General features: G+C 43.4%; 1 protein-coding gene across 11 annotated transcripts in view; it reads left to right on the top strand.

The window, feature by feature from the left end:
- Positions 1–221: 221 nt before the first annotated feature.
- Pcbp3 (poly(rC) binding protein 3) overlaps positions 222–17497 on the top strand; it is a 220614-nt gene continuing 203338 nt past the window's right edge. For 4 of the 11 annotated variants that reach the window (XM_031348496.1, XM_031348495.1, XM_031348494.1 and 1 more), the window contains exon 1: positions 222–416. The gene's annotated coding sequence lies outside the window, so the exon portion shown is untranslated. The remainder of the gene's footprint in view (positions 417–17497) is intronic. The other 7 variants (XM_031348491.1, XM_031348489.1, XM_031348500.1 and 4 more) reach the window with 4 other exon arrangements.

Here is a 17497-nt window from a genome sequence, read left to right as displayed (position 1 = left end):
CTCCTCCCAGCCCCAGAGTCGGGGGAGGCCCCGCCCAACCCTAACCGCCCTTCGACGCTAAACGGCTTCTAGCCGGAGAGCTTCCCGCGCTCTGATTGGCCGTGATGGCCACCGTTCCGCAGTTCCATTGGCTCCCGGCGCCCGCTTTCTCAGACCCTGCCCTTGAGCGGGGGCGGGGCCAAAGGCGGCGGGCTGCGCGGGAGTGGCTGGCTGCGCGGAGGGGGCGGGTCCTCGCCGCGCGCAGTGCTCGGGCCGGAGCTCGAGGCGCTGCTTACCGTCGCCTGAGCTAGGAGACGCCGCGGCCGCCACTGGGTCGCCTCGGGCTTCGCGTCGCGCCGTGTACGCCTCTTCTGCCCCACCCGATCGGCAGCATAGGCTCTACCTGGTCCGCGGCCTCCCTGATCGCGGCGGGGCAGGTGAGTGAGTGGCGGCGGGTTGAAGGGGGGTGGGGGAGGTCCAGCTCGGAGGTAGCCCGCATGCTGCGTCCCAGGCCGGCCGAGACCCCGCCAGAGGCCAGAGCACCGGACAGTTCGCAGTCAGAAAACTTCCTTCGAGCCGGGGTGTTGGGGGTTCTGGGGAAAGGGCTGAGGCTGGCGATCTCAGTACTAGGGCCGGGACCCTAGGCTGAACCGAGTGTACCAAGCTGAGGCGAGGATTCCCGGGTGAGGTGAGGATTCCAGGCTAAGGTGAGGGTCCCATGCTGAGGGCGGAGGTCCTGGGAGAGAAGATTGGGGGTACCAAACTGATTTCGGGGGTCCCGGGTTGAAGGTGTGGGGGGGATCCCAGGCCGAGACCAAGGTCCTAGGCTGAGGGCGGGGATCCCAGGACTGAGTACAGAGATCTGAGGGCTCAAGGCTGAGAGGTTCCAGGGCTTAGTGCAGAGTCCCAGGCTTCAAGCAGGGTGGGGGTGTCCCAGGCCAAAGCGACGGTCGGAGGACTGAAGGTGGGGATCCCAGAGGCAACTGTTCCAGACTGAGCAAAGGGGTCAAGGAAGGTAGGTTCCCAGGCTGAGACTGGGGTCCTAGGCTGAGACAGGAATCACTTACTGAGAGAGAGAGGAAGTGAGGGGCTGAGGGTCGGGCTCCCCGAGTAGAGTGGTTCTTGGTAGCCCTTGGGGCTTGGAGCCGGGGCCAGAGCAGGGTCCTAGACTGAAGTTTCCAGCGAGGGGCTCAGTCTCCGGCCCTGCATGGTCTTGCCTGTGGTTCCTGGATTCAGGCACGGCCTAGGGTCCTTGTGAAAGTCTGATGGTAACTGGCCCTGGCCCACGTTGTAGGGCTGTGTGTGAGTGTGTGTGTGTGTGTGGGTGGGTGGGGGGAGCCACTCAGGAGAACCCAGGGCCTCTTCACTCCCTCCCCATATTCAGAAGTTGTCAGTGGACACATTACTCTGCAGGCTTTCTCGGGTCAGCACACAATAGCTGTGATCTCACTGGGACTTGCAAGGCTTAGACGGATGTCTTGTGATTGAGACGAGCTGGGGAGGGGAAAAAAAAAAAAAAGGAAGCCCAGAGGATGGATGTGGGGCGAGGGCAGGGTGCGGCCTCTTCTCTCCCCTCCACCGCAGGCTTCTGTTTCTTCTTTCCTCTCAGTTCTCCTCAGGTTTTGCGCACCAGCCATTAGAGCCAGCACAGGTAGACCAGACCTGCGCCGGTTCCTCTTTTTGATGGCTGTATTTTCTGTTTTGGGAAAGAGGTGTGCTCCAAAACTGTTTCTTATTGTTTCCCCGAAGTGTTTTGTTTAGTGAAAGTGTGTGGTTATCTAGTTTCCCTTCTTATTCTGCACTCTGTTGTTTGCATAGGAGAATTTTAAGTTAATGGAAGGTGGGGCCCAGGATTGGTTATTTTCTTTTTACTTTTCTTTGCAGCACTATGGACTTTTAAATCTCATTAGCTTTGCATGGGAACCAATGGCACTGTAGGTTGAGGAGGCTTTTTAGTGCCCCACCAAAAGGAATCCTGGGTGCCAGAGCATTGGAAAAAGACCCTTTGAGGCCAGACTGCATAGCTAACATACAAATTCTCCCTCTCAACCCATTTCTCTGGCACAGCCTTCTCGAAACTTAGTTTGCTTTCTGAGGCAAACTTGTGGCCCATTTCTCTTCTTTGGACTTAATTGCGAATTCCAGAAGAACTGTAGGCTGTGTCCCTACCGAGAACTGACCCCCAGTCCCCACTACAAGGGCAGTTCATTAGCTAATATCTGATATGACCATTTTGCCCCAGAGAGGAGTGTGTATAGATCAGTGCTCTCCAGAGATGGCTGGAGCATCGGGAAGGCTGGAAGATCTCCGCATGGGGTCTTGAGACTGGAGGTCCTTCAGCAAGTTCCATCTTCTAGCTCTAAGTCAGCTGAGGCCTCCCCTTCTCTCCACTGCCTCTTGCTTGTGTGTAGGCGCCATTATGAACACGGTGCATGTTAGTGCACACGGTGTAGAATTTATATAACTTCATGCACATAGTCAGAGCTTAGTATTGTCAGGCTTGGGAAAAGAAGTTTCCAGGCTGGTGAGACAGCTTGGCATGGAAAAACACTTGCTTTGTATGCCTGATGGTCTGAGTTTAATCCCTGGAGCCCTTGGTGGAAGGAGTGAATTGATTCCTGAAACTTGTCCTCTGGTCACTGCGGGAGCACTGTGTCATGTATGTCTGTCTGTACATGTGCGCAGACAGACTCACTCCATAGTAAAATGAAAATAAGTTTGTTAGAAACAGGATCTTTATCATGGTCACTTTCTGTGCCATGAGAATGGGTTTTAGAATTACATTTAAAATAATTTCAGATTTCCCATTATTAAAGAAAAACTGGACAGGATAGCTTGGCTGGACTTGAATGAGAGGTGCCATTAAAAGGTCAGACACTGTATCTGGAATTCAGAGCTGGTGCTGCCCCAGTAATGTTCTCTTGTAGGTAGAAGAAAATTCACATAGATTTATGATGAGTTTTCTAGCTTTTTATAAGAAAAGAAATGCACACGATGTACAACACACAAGGTATGGTTATAATATCTTGTCATTTTTAGGTCAGGAATTGTTCTGTAGCTTAAGTTCCAAGCATGTCCCTGTGAGACAGCATTATCATCTATAAAGTTTTTCACGCTCAATAATTTCATAGTTGAGTTATAAAATAATCCTAAAAAAATCTTCTAACATTTTAAAGTTTGTGATTTTTGTGTTGAGCCACATTTATGGCTATTCTTGGCTTCATGTGGTCCCTGGGACACAGGTTAGACATGCCTGAAACTTGAGATCTTCTTCCTGTCTCAGCCTTCCATATGATGAGACTGTAGGCATGTACCACTGTACCAGGCCTTCTTAGCTGTTTTAAAGAGGCTGGCTTTTCCACCTTGCTGGATCCCAGATAGCATGCTGCGTATGTAAATTGTAAAAGTTCCATCAAGTCCTTGAAGCGGTTCAGACAGCAGAGGTTGGATTTTTGTATCAGTTTCAGTGAGTTCTGGATCTATACCGGTGGTGTCTGGCGCAAAGTCATTTCTGTGTGAACAGAGAGCTCAGAGCTTTATTGTAAATGAGATGTCTGAAGGAAATTGGTAGATGTATATTGTATACACCCTTGGCGAAGGAGACGAGTGCTGTGGAATATAATAAAAACACCTGCTCACAATTGGAATTGCCTCACCCTACAGTAAGTGTTTGCTGAAATGCTGTAGATTAGGGGGCGGCCCTCAGCCTCTTTAGAGAGGACTCTGGCAAGCCGTGGATCCGCTGTCCATGGTGCTGAACTAGTGTTCTTTCTCTCTCTCTCTCTCTCTCTCTCTCTCTCTCTCTCTCTCTCTCTCTCTCCCTCCCTCCCTCCCTCCCTCCCTCCCTCCCTCCCTCTCTCTCTCATGATCCCCGGTTTCCTTCAAACTTTCTGTGCCGTGAGAATGGGTTTTAGAATTACATTTAAAATAATTTCAGAATTCCCATTATTAAAGAAAAACTGGACAGGATAGCTTGGCTGGACTTGAATGAGAGGTGCCATTTAAACAAGTATCTCTCATTTTAAAATGATATATTTTTTTTCTCTTTCCAGGTGGGGAGCTTTTGGCTAGGAATGTCAAGTAATGAGCATTGAAATTAAACAAGTGTCTGTCTTCTTAATAACTAGCATCAAACAAAAAAGGGCCCTTGATTGCGTTATGTACAGGTGCCTGTTCTCAGGGCAGCGTGTCCCTAAACAGTGCCACTTGTAACACCCTCACACCTCGCTCTCAGGCTTCCCTGGAGAGAGGCTGAGAACGTGAGTCTTGGTGATTGTCAAGCATTCACTTCGTGGTGAGCAACATCTACTGTGGTGTGTATAACTTTGAGGAATGTAAACCATTTCAGATAAAGTCTTTAATTTCTCTTGTGGATAATTCCGTTGGTAACTTTAGAACTGTTCCATAGGCTAGCAATCAGAAATGAGAGAGGACACTTGTATACATTTTTTTTTCATGTGGTGGTAAGTGTCATGCGTTATGGGTGCTTGGCAGGGGAATTGGGTACCAGATAGAGAGAGGTTATTCATCAGTAGCACCAAGCTGAGTGGGTGCTTTTGGGTTTTGGAATAATTACCGGAACTGGTTGTCTGGTTCTTAGGTTTCTTACGGCGCTTCTTTTGTGTTTCTTATGGTGTTCCCTTTTCATCCAGGTTTCAGGAGTACTCTGAGAAACTTAAAACAAGGACTCATATTCTTGCTAAATCTTGTGTTGTGACTTGGGAGCCCGTTGTAGGAGTGAAGCAGTTCCTGTCACAGAAGGGTTCCCCCATTGGTACTGAGGGAGAACATGTAAACAGGTGGCCGCGAGCGGCTACACCGTGATGCTGCTGGGATGAGCAGCTCGCTGGGTGTGCTGAGGGGCGATAAGCCTGGAGAATCCAAAAGCTGCAGACAATGCAGCAGCCTGTGGGCTAAGTCTTGAAAGGATGAGTTGTAAATGTCTGGGCACAGATGGAATAAGTTGGTTAGAAAAAGATGAGGAGGTTAGTGTGATTGGAAAACAGAGCGTTGATATCGAAGTGGGAGGGTATGTGTATGGGTGTTCCCAAGGAGCTGGGATTCTGTTGGGTTGTGTGTGTTGAGTTGGAGAGAGGCTGTGTGGTAAAGAGAATGATGGTTTCCCAGCACTATGCCCTCATCCCCAAAGCCTGTGATGTGCTATGTTGCTTGGCAGGGGAATTGGGTCGCAGACAGAGAATGGTTTTAAAATAGGGAGGTGATCCTGGGTTGTCACAAGCATCCTTAAAGGTGGAAGAGGGACATGTAAGACTCAGCGTAAGAGTAATGCGGGGTGAGGGCTTTAGATGCCATCGCTAGCTTTGAAGACAAAATAGGATATGCCGAGGAATGTAGCTGCCCTTGAAAAAGGAAAGAAGGGTCTCAGAAAGGTGCCCAGTCCTTGATTTTAGTCCAGTGGGACATGACTCTGTCTGCTGACCTCCAGAACTGTAGGGTAACAAAGGGTGGTGTTTTAAGCTAACATGCTTGTGGAGATCGGCTGTGGCGGCGGCAGCAGCAGCAGCAGCAGCAGCAGCAGCAGCAGCGTCAGGAAACTGATGTGGACTCTGTTTTGTGTATTCTTAGCCCCCAAGTTTCAGGAGAAAGTCACATGGTGAGATTGGCCTTAGAAAACGAGGTGATTCCTGCTGTTTGGGAGTTTACCCCAAGTCAACGTGATTTTGATGGCCGCTTTTATTCCCGGACACCATGAGGGTATCTGAGGCAGTGTTGTCTGACCTGAATCCCACTCTCTGTCTCCTCCTTGCAGCTGGCTCAGCCTCTGCTTTTGCAGCCCGCCATGCTCCACCGGCTCACCTTTGCTCTGTGCTGGCCTCCTGGGAGACAGTAGTCCTGGTGCATACCACTGAGACCATGGGCCACAGCCCCTGTTGTTGGTGTCAATTACTTTCCAAAAGCTTGATTCCCAGCCTCAGGCATTCTTTAATCTTTAGATAATAGTGCTGCCAATCAGGTGGGTCTGAAATATCTCACAGTTTTAATTTGCATTTCCCTGATTACTAGTGAGTTTGACGATTTTTACCACCCCATCTCCCATTTTTTTTTCTACTTGTATTTTTTCCCACTATAAATTGTAACCTTATGTCGTTCATCTATTTATTGTCTAGCTTGTGTCCTTGTGCTGTTTTTGAAGTTCTTTATATATTTTTGATCCTACTTTTGTCTCACTATTATTCTTTAAAAGAGTGTTGCTTTGATGAATAAATGTGTAATTCTAACGTCATCAAATTTGTCCATCTTTCCTTTATGATTTGTGGCTACTGGGCCTTATTCAAGAAATCTGTGTAACTTGAAAGTTATAAGACAGACTTTTCTTTTTAAAAAGTTGAAAAATTTGGCTTTTGTATTTTACTTGGAATTCATTTTTTTTTTTTTTCTGAGATAGGGTTTCTCTGTGTAGTTCAAACTGTATAGAGAACAAGAAAGGTTTTTTTTGTTTTTGTTTTTTTTTGTTTTTGTTTTGTTTGTTTTTTCGAAACAGAGTTTCTCTGTGTAGCCCTGCCTGTCCTGGAACTCACTCTGTAAACCAGGCTGGCCTCGAACTCAGAAATCCACCTGCCTCTGCCTCCTAAGTGCTGGGATTAAAGGCATGTGCCACTACTGCCTGGCTTGGAATTCATTTTTATATGCATTTTTTTATATTCATTTTGTGAGGTAGAGGTTGTTTTTAGAATTTTTTAAAATGCCTAATTGTACAATTACCATTTATTTCCACCCTTTCCCAGTGATCTGTAATGCTACTTTGGAAACAGATGGAATTTCACACATGGTGTGGATGAATTTTCTGTCTTGTTTGTTTGTTTTTGGTTTGTTTTGTAAAACAGGGATTCTCTGTGTAGCCCTGGCTGTCCTGGAACTTTCTCTAGACCAGGCTAGCCTAGAACTCAGAAATCCACCTGCATGTCCCACCATGCCTGGTCTTTTATTTGTGTATGTGTGTGGTATTCTTATATATAATGATAATTTAATTTCTTTGTTTATAGTCCTTAGGTAATTTATTTACTTTTGATGGAGTACTAGGCAAAGCTCCTAGAATTGGAGAAGATTAACTTTGAATGCTTCTTTCTTTAGGAGTAATCCTGTTAGAAGTTTACTAGTGAACTTTGCTTGTATATTTTAGTAGATTCCTTTTATTAGGTTATGGATTGCGTCATCTCCTAATAGTTTGACGAAAGCGTTTTTAAACAGTTGGGTATGATGACAGATGCCTGTAATCCTAGCTCTCAGGAAACAGACAGGAGGATTTTGAGCTCAAGGCCAGCCGGGACTACACAGTGACACCCTGTGTCAGAGAAACTAAAAATATATTTTGATTTTTATTACTGTTTCAAATATTTACTTAGAATATTTTTAATGTTTTTTTTCTTCTTTATACTTCCACTGAAATAAAATTAGTTTAAATATGTAAATTTTAAGCTATCATTAATTTCCTGAGTTATACTTTTTTTTTGTCATGATGTACCACATTAAACCCTATTATTGGAATTATACTCATTTCATTTAGGATTGTCATACGTATTCACGAGGGGCACTGGTCAACGACTAGCTTCTGTATTGCTCTTCTCAGTGTCTGGGGGATGCTTCACCCACTCTGGAACACCTTTTGGAAGGGAATATACTTTGTTGTCTGGAAGTGGACAAAATTTCCTTTTTTTTTTTGAAGTCTTGCTGTGTGTAGTCTAGGTTGGGCTTGGAACTCAAAGTCTCCCTGCCTACTACGCCTCTCAGATGTTGGGTAGGTATGCAGCTGCATACCAGTATCAAAACTGCTGAGATGCTCAGCGGGTGCCTGCTCCTTTTAGAACCTCGAGTCTTTTGGATGGACAGTCAACTAGAAGGGGCTTGCTAGTATATCTGCTCACATCAAATGGGGCCAGTGAGTGGAATCTCTCGTGTCTCACAAGCGCAGGGAACCTGAACCTTGACAAGTATGAGTGAAAGTCACCGGACTGAAAGACTAGTGGCTGTGAGCGTCGGAGAGGGCACCCAAGGCCTGCCTTGGTGTGTTGTGCTTTAGATCTTGCTTGTAGACTTAGGATGGGACGCTTGTCCTCATCAACGATGCTGTGGATAAGCCCGTGCAGGGCCGTCGGCTTTGCATCAGTATATACATACACCCAGCATCGTGAGCTCCGTGTGCAGTACAGAGAGTTAAGTTCGTGGTTGTGGAGGTTGTGGTCCCATGACTTGGTGGCCCCCTGGGTTTGGGCCTGTGGTGTGTATATCATGGTGTTAGTGCTTACCACATCAAGCCAGTGCCCATGTCTTCGAGCAGAAAGTCAGAGATCCCAGTCTCAGAGTGCACTTGTGGGCACACCACCACAGCACCTCCTGGTACCATTACCTTGGGGACTAAACTTTCATAGATGGACCTTTAGGAAACCCCATTCTCACTCTTTCTAAAACTTGTCCTGGGTATACTGCATTTCTATAGAGAAAAGTATCTTTTTTTTTTTCTCTTTCTAGATATCTAATGCTTAGCCTTCCTTCAAGGCAGGTGCATCCTCTGGACTCTGGTGGCAATTCACTCTGCTCACCCTGACCCTTAGGGAGCTCATATGTCCCTGTTCTTATACTATTGTCCTGCCTTTGCTGTGCACAGAGCCGTGTTGTGTTCTTTGTGGTCAGTTGGTCAGAGAGCTTCAGATCCAAGCACACACTTCCCTCCATCGCCTAGGCTGTCTGCAAGAAGCTGGGTATAGTTACGGTGGCCCCATCACAATACTCATCTCCGAAAGGGAAAAAAAAATTCTCTTTGGGTGAATGTAGGTGGAACCTGTGACTTTCTTCCAGACCACAGGATGTGGCAAAGGTGACAGGTGCTACTCCCATGTTGTGTTGTGCCGAATCTTGTTGGGGATTTGATGTATAGAATCCTTTTTAAACTTGTTAAAAAGTAGGTAGGGAGGCTTAGAGGCTTAGAAAGCCTGGAGCTGAGGGTGGACTCCGAACGAACAAATAGTCTTACAGTGCAGGGAAGCACTCCCCTCCCCCAACACACATACCAGTTACATCTTCAGGTGAGAGCACAGTGGGACCAGCGCCCTGACTGTGGTCTCGGGCACAGCGGGACCAGCGCCTTGACTGTGGTCTTGGGAGACCCTCAGCCAGAGGGCTAGCTAAGCCTGCTGGGATTCCTGACTCTCAGAGATGGTGTGATGAGGCCATATTGTTTGAGCTTATACATTTGTCGTCATAGTCTATACAGCCATAGAAAACTAATGTGCAGATGTCTGCTGACCTCCTAGTTAGACTCAGTAGAAATATGTTTGGATTGCTGAAGAGGTAGTTTATATTTAATGTAAAAAACATTTTTTTCCTACTCATAAAGTAATACAAATACTTTGTTCAGAAAAATTGAAGCAAATAGTAAGGTAATTATCAAAAGATATCCAATACCTTTCACCTACTGCGCAGGAATGTGTGTGTGTGTCTTATGATGTATGTATAATGTATGATATGCCAGGCATATCTTAAAATTGTGACTCATTCCATAACATATTCCATAAGTACCTTTCCCCCTTTTGTAGCTTAGTGGTAGAGTATGTGCTTAGCATTCATGAGACTCTGTGTTCATGTTCCCATACCAAACAATCAAACAAATTTACTTCTTCTAAATCATGAGAACTTCCACCCTATCATGAGTAGTTGGAAATTCGGTTATAGATGGCAGCATGCTACTCCAGTGGATGTCCCAGTTTATCAAACTACTTACTTATGACTGAATATTTATTCTACTTTATGTAGCATTTAAGCTTTGGTAAATAGTCTGTACAAAATGATCGTGTATTGGTGAATTCTTCTGCAGGATAACTTTCAAGGGCAGAACTATTCTGTTAAAGTTTGTACATGCTTTTTAAGCCTTTCGATACCTTACTATCTAGCTTACAGTATTTCCAAAAAAAAAAAAAAAATTAATGTACAATTTAAATGTCTGTTTCTATAACTCACCAGGTTGGGATAGGACAGAAGTATTGATTTTTGAGCATTTAGGTTCCTGTTTTCTTAACCCTGTTTGCAAAGTGCTTTTAAATTATTCATTAAAGCACAATATAGATTCTATTTATAGATGTGTTTATATGAGGCACTCCCTTAATATTTGGGAGAAAGCTTACACATTTTCATCACTTCCTGTCTTTGTAAATCTTTTTCTATTCCTGTCTGTCAATTGGTTTCAGGCATTTAAATAGAGACAGTAAGACACTCGTGGTGGGCGTATTACTCAGGGAGAATGGCTGTTTTGACCTAGCCTAGCTCTTCTCCCCATTTATTAACTACTTGGCCTCATGAAGAGGGAGGTCAGCAGAATACTAATCACTAAAAATATTTGCATTATCTTAAAGTATGCTTATTTAGAATAAAGAACAGCGTTAGAAGCAGAATAAAAAAAAGAAATCTGACCAATCTTGCCACAGTAGAAACAGGAGTGTTATGGCAGCTTGTTCTTACGATGTGTGGTTAGACTCAGATGACTGGAATTTTCTTTGAGATTTGTGCATTCAAGCTGTGAGTGAAAGTTGATTCTGGGTTTTCTTTCTCAAGAGCTGTTCCCTGTTCTAATCTGAGATGGACACCTAATTAATTTGTAGTTTTCCTTTTTTTTTTTCCTAGTATAGGTGCTTAAAATGGTATATTTCCTAATAGATGATACTCCTGTTGTATCTTACAGGGTTTGATTTGTTTAAATTTACTCGATATATTTAAAATCTTTCATTATAAATTTTTCTTTGACTTGCAGGTTATTCAGAAAACTATTGAGACATTCCAGACACGTGTTTATTTTCTTATTTGGTTTTCCAGCGTGCTTAACATTGTTCAGAGATTTTACTTTCTATGAGTTTAAAATCCTTTGAAATCTGCTGCTATGCTTTTTGAAAGGCATTCCCGAGTATATGAAAAGATTAACTTCAAAGCTCCATACATTTCTCTTCCACTAAGTTATAAACATATTAATCATAGCTGTTTTCTTATTAGTTTAAGTCTGCTTGTTGTATCTGTTACCAACGTGATTTCATTTTCATTATGGATTGCCTTATTTCTCCATGTAGCTCTGTCCGTCGTCACGCAGATATATTTGAGGGCCGTAGTATTAGGAACATGCAGATTTGAGATTGTCCTGCCCTTTCATTTTTGAGATGGAGTGTTATGGCGTCCAGGCTGGCCGTAACTCATCCAGATCCCTCTGCTCCATCTCCCAGGTGCTGCGAGTGCCAGCACACTTAGCTTTGTCTTCTTGATGAGCTAAGTGTTTTTAATATCTTCTCAATCCCCAGCCCTGGGCTTTGTCCTCATGGTGGATGTGTGTTATGTTCCTATAGCCGGACCTGATTGTTATAGTCTCACATCTACCAAACATCGTTTGGTATGCTCTGGTACTTTAAAATCTCCTTGGGAAGCAAGGTGCTTGTTAGACTTTTTTTCCTACCTAATTTTGACAATTTCTGTCTTTTTCTTAAAGCACTCAGTTACATTAAGTGTAACTACCGATATATTTGAGTTTAAATTTGCAGTCCTGTGTATTTTTTCCTGCCTTACATTTTTCTCTCATTTAGAATTGATTTTGTGATTTTTTTTTTTTTCCAGACAGGGTTTCTCTGTGTAGCCCTGGCTGTCCTGGAACTCACTCTGTAGACCAGGCTGGCCTCGAACTCAGAAATCTGCCTGCCTCTGCCTCCCAAGTGCTGGGATTAAAGGCGAGCACCACCACTGCCCGGCTTGATTTTGTGATTTCTGAAAAAAAAAAAAGTAGCTTTGCTATCCTCTCCCATATATTTTTCTTTCTTTTTGTAGTTCTCATGGTTAGATAGTAAATTATAGACCATCCAGATAAAGTAATACAACTCTCTTAGTTGGGGTTTTACTGCTGTGAAGAGACACCATGACCAAGGCAACTCTTCTAAGGACAACATTTAATTGGGGCTGGCTTACTAAAGGTTCAGAGGGTCAGTCCATTATCATCAAGGTGGGAACATGGCAGCATCCAGGCAGGCATGGTGCAGGAGGAGCTGAGAATTCTACATCTTCATCTGGAGGCCACTAGGAGAAGACTGACTTCCAGGCAGCTAGGACAAGTCTTAAAGCCCACACCCACAGGGACACACTTACTCTAAAAGGCCACACCCACTCCAAGGCCACACCTCCTAAGGCCACACCTCCTAATAGTGTTACTCCCTGTGTCGAGCATATTTACACCATCACAGCATCTTTACCTCTCTTTAAACCTTTCATTCATTTTCAGTTTTTCTCTGCTCTTCATTTTTCTGTTGATATTTCTGTCTTTCAGCCTGGGATTATTCCTCCAGTGCCGAAATGGACTTCTTAGTTCAGATCAGCTAGTGTTAGTTACTTTGTTTTTCCACTAAGAGTATTTTTATATCACTTTTTCCAAACATTCATCAAAATGTTGTAGATATAACAGACAGAATCCATCCTTTTAAAGTTCACAGTTCTGTAATTTTGACATGTCTCCAACCAGCAGCAGCAGCAGCAGCAGCAGCAGCAGAAACAACAAACAAACAAACAGAAAAAAAAACAAAAAATGAAAAAAAAAGCAAACAAGTGCATATCCATTGCTAGGTGTTATGTTTGTTAAAATGTATGCGAATAGTAACTCTTTGTTCTTTTTTTCTCCTGTTATTGGCAACTTTTAATTTATTTTGTGTCTCTAAGGATGTGACTGTTACAGACAGTTCTCCTGAATGGAATCTATAACATGTGGCCTCTTGTGCCTGCTTTCTTTTATTTAGTATAGGAATTTCAAGTGTCTTCTGTGTTGTAGTGTGCCATAATGTTTTATTTCTTTTTTTATGGATGAATAATACTGTCTTATATAGCTAAGGTATTTTAGGTGGACATTTGGAATTTTATTTTATTTTATTTTGTTTTTTAGTTTTCTTGAGTTCACACCTAGGAGTAGAGTTGCTGGGTCAGTTCTTTGTTTAGCTGCTAAAGTGTTTAAAAAAAAAGTCATGCCATTTTACGTTGCTATCAGTAGAATGTGAGGTTACAACCTCTCCATATCCATTTCAATTTTTTATTTCCCAGTTGTTTTTTTTTTAAATTATAGTTATTCAAGAGGTAGGAAGTGATATCTCACTTATAGCATTAATTAGCATTTTCTTAATGACTAATGGTGGTGAATACCCATCCATGTACTTATCAACCATTAGTACATTTTCTCTGGAGAACTAGCTGTCTAATGCTTTACTCATTTTAAAATTGGAATATTTGCCTTCTTCCTATAGCATTACAGGGGTTCTGTCTACTGGTCCCTTAACAGATGTATATGCTACAGATATCTTTCTTGTTAGTATTTAATATATTTAAATCTTAAATATATCTACATTATTTCCCCCTTTCACCTTTCTCCCTCCATCCCTTCCCATATTCTTCCTTGTCCGGCGCTCACATTAGTAGCTTCTTTCTCTTTGATTATGGTTACATATATGTGTGTGTAGATGCACGTGTGTATACATGTATGTGTACAAATATATATAAATGCAACCTGCTGATCCTATTTCTTTGCATGTGTCTGATTTCTCTAACCGTTTTGTACTGGTTAACCAAGTCCTGGGGAGAGGCTAACTCTCCCCGTCTTGGCAGTTATCAATGCGTTCTTGGTCCTGGGGTGGGACTCCACGAGGTCTCCCCCCTTCAGAGTTAGCGCATCCATGATGCTGGCATTGTTTTGGTTTGTTTAGGCAGCCATTTCTAGGAGACACGGTCTCACAGCAGACTTCCTGGTCCTCTGGCTTCTACAGTCTTTTCACCCCTCCTATTTGCATTGTTCCACGGCCTTGGGTACAGGGCTCATGTTGCAGACATAACTGTCGAGGCTGGGCTCCCCACAATCAGATGGTCTCTGCGTTGCGTCCTGTTGTGTTTTTCTGTAATGGTCTCTGTTGGCTGTAAGGAAAAGCTTCTTTAACAAGGGATGAGAACTCCATTTATATCTGAAGACATGGAACTAGGAACTGTAGATGAGAGAGAACACGCAGTGTTAGTCTTTCTGGGTTTGGATACCCCACTCAATATCATTTTTTCAAGTTCCACCAATTTACCTACAAATTCCATGGTTTCATTTTCCTTTACAGTGGACTAGAATTCCATTGTCTTCTACATGATTTTGTTAGTAGCATGTTTAGGGCAGCAATGAATGTTGCTGAGTAAGTATCAGTGGAACGGCTGTGGAGTCCTGTGGGCATGCCCATCAAGGGATGTTATTGCTGGGTCATATAGTAGACTTATTTTCTGAGGATTCTGTGTACTGATTTCTACGGTGGCTGCACCAGTTTTCAGTCCCACCAACAGTGAATGGGGATTCTCTTCTCCCCACATCCTCGCCAGCATTTGCCGGTTGTTTTCTTGATCTTAGCCATATGACTGGGCTGAGGTAAAACTTCTGAGTTGTTTTAATTTGCATTTTCCTGATTGCTAGGGATGATGAACAAACACTTTTTGAGGTATTTCCATAGGCATTTTTTATTTCTTCTATTGAGAACACTCTGTTCAGATCCCTAGCCCATTTTTTTTTATTTGAAAAAATTTTTTATACAATATATTCTGATTATACTTTCCTGATCCTCCACCTTGTCGTAGCCCATTTTTAAATTGGGTCTTTTTTTTTGTCTTGGTGCTTTTGTATGTGTGTGTATGTGTGTGTATCCTGGATATTTACCCTCTGTCAGATGTGTGGCTGGGAAAGATTCTGTTTCTCTCTGGGTCTCTCTTTCACTCAGTTGACTGTATAGAAAGTTTTTTAGTTTTTTTTTTTTTTTTGAAATGCAAAATAAAAAGAAAAGAATTATTTATTTATTTATTTTATGTATGTGAGTACTCTGTGGATGTCTTCAGACACCAGAAGAGGGAGTCAGATCTCATTACAGATGGTTGTGAGCCACCATGTGGTTGCTGGGATTTGAACTCAGGACCTCTGGAAGAACAGTCAGTGCTCTAAACCACTGAACCATCTCACCAGCCTCCCAAATTTTTAGTTTTATGAAGTTCTACTTGTCAAGTGTTGGCCTTAATTCCTGGTCAAATGGAGTCATACTTGGAATGTCCTTTCCTATACCTGTATCATGTAGGATATGGCTTTTATTTTCTTGTAGCAGTTTTAGCATTCTGGTTTCAAATTGAGGTCTTTGATATACTTGGATCAATTATTTTGTGCAGAGTGGTAGATAGGGATCTAATTTCATTCTTTTTGCTCATGGATATTCAGTTTTCCCATTCATATTTTTTTTCCAACTTGGTGAATGGTTTTTTTTTTTAATTTAAAGATTTGTTTATTTTTTTAAAAAGATATATTTATTTACTTTATGTATGTGAGTACACTATATATAGCTGTCTTCAGACACACCCGAAGAAGGCATCAGGTCCCATTACAGATGGTTGTGAGCTACCATGTGGTTGCTGGGAATTGAACTCAGGACCTCTGGAAGAGCAGTTAGTGCTCTCAACCACTGAGCCATCTCTCCAGCCCTGTGAATGGTGCTTTGACCCACAAAATGGTTTTTGTTTTGGTGAAATTCAGTTTCCTTATTTGTTTCTTTGGTTGCATGTGCTTTGCAGCTCAAGACACCAGTGTTGAATTGAGGGTGAGCTCAGTAGTGGAAGGCTTCTTTTGCCCCGTGGCTTCACTTTCTAGAACTGTAAGAAAACAAAGAAAAATACAGAACAGTTTAATCCAGGTCATGATGACGTAAACAACCAACCAGCTAACCCAGAAGACAAGAGTGCTTAGTCCTAGGTATTAATGATTTCTATCTTTTATTCCGAGACCTTCCTGGTCCCTCCCCAACACTGAGGTCTTCAGTGGGCCCAGGTTAATTGCAAAGCTTGTGTTACTTCTGTTTCAGTCCCTGGAGTATTGGGTTACATGCATGGGCTATCTGCCTGTCTATTCTCAGTTACATTTTTACAGACAATGCAGAGAAGAGTTTAAGTTCACTGTTCTATAGGTGGCTATCTAATTGAATATAGTGTCTATTACTAGTTGTTGAAAAGACTACTTCCCCTTTGAATAGCACTTTTGTTAAAAAGAGTCAGTTGACTCTAAAATTTCTGGACTTTTAATTCTATCCCATTGATTTGTATGCTCATCTGTCTTATATTTATGACTGCTTACAAGTGGATCACAACACCCCAGTTTAAAACCTGAAATACTAAAATGCCAGCAGAAAACATAGACGGTATTTATTAATTTAGTATAGGGATTAAACCTAGGGCCTTGAACATGCTAATGAATAAGCAAGTGTTCTGCCATTGAGCTACACTCCTTACTCTCTTTAGTTTTCATTTTGAGACAGTTTTTATTGTTTATTTTATTTTGTTCACTGAGTTGCCCAGGTTGGCCTTGAACTCAGCTTGTCGCTCAGGCAGGTCTCGAACTTGAACCTCCTGCTTCAGCTTCTCAAGTAGCTGGGTTAATGTCTGTACTACTGAGCCTGGCTCGCGCAACCTTGATTGGTGTGGTTTTGTAGTAAGTTTTAAGACTGGAACATGTGAGCCCTCTGACTTTGTTCTTAAGATAGTTTGGGGGTCTGGGGATACAGTGTAGTTGGCAGAGTGCTTGCATGCAGTGCAAGAAGCACTAGGTTGGCCCTTACCATGCCAAGCAAGATGGTGGTATGCACCTGCAATCCCTGTACTTGGGAAGGAGAGGGAATAGAGTCAGGAGTTCAGGGTCATCGTAGGCTGCATAGCAAGCCAGCAGCCAGCAGCCTGGGCTATGTGAGACCTTCCTTCCAAAGAATCCAAAAAAAGTCAAAATCCAAAAAAACAAAAGCCACACCCACAGTACACGATTGCTTTGGCTTCTCTTTCCTTTACATCTCCCATGACTTGTAGGATTAGTTTATGAAATTCTGAAAATGGGGAGTTGTAGTGGGGATAGGACTGGAATTTTGTAAACATTGTACTGAGTCTGAAGGGAGTTTGCAGAGTGTTATGCATGCTGTAAGCTTGATTCCACAGAGGATGGCGAGGGATCGGGAGGGACGAGTAGCAGGGATGTAGGTCCTTAAGTGGGGTTAATACTTTATTCTAGGATCACGGTCTCACAGAGGAACTGTTAAAAAGGCACGTCACCGTGGGAGAGAGAGGCTGACACCTCTGAATCTCTCTTGCTTCTTTCTCTCACATGTGCCCCCTCTGCGTGAGGCACCTTCCTTTGTGCTCCTTTGCCATAGCGCAGAAGCACGTAGCTCTGGCATAGCCATGCCACGGGCTTGTAGCCAGGATACCAACCAGTACCCCAGAATCATGAGTCAAAGAATCTCTCCCTAAGCTATTCAACTTCAGGTATTTTTAAAAATAGCAACACAAAGGAGACTAAGAACCAGGTATGGTGTGCTTCAGGCCTTTAATCCCAGTACTCAAGAGGCAGAGGCAGAGTGGCAGAGAGAGAGGCAGAGAAGCAGAGGCAGAGGCAGAGGCAGAGGCAGAGGCAGAGAGAGAGACAGAGAGAGAGAGGCAGAGGCAGAGGCAGAGGCAG

The sequence above is a fragment of the Mastomys coucha genome, unplaced genomic scaffold, assembly GCF_008632895.1.
Source record: "Mastomys coucha isolate ucsf_1 unplaced genomic scaffold, UCSF_Mcou_1 pScaffold3, whole genome shotgun sequence".
Classification (NCBI taxonomy): Eukaryota; Metazoa; Chordata; class Mammalia; order Rodentia; family Muridae; genus Mastomys; species Mastomys coucha.
Note: the sequence above shows the minus strand (reverse complement) of the source record. Positions and strands in the feature narration are given on the sequence as shown.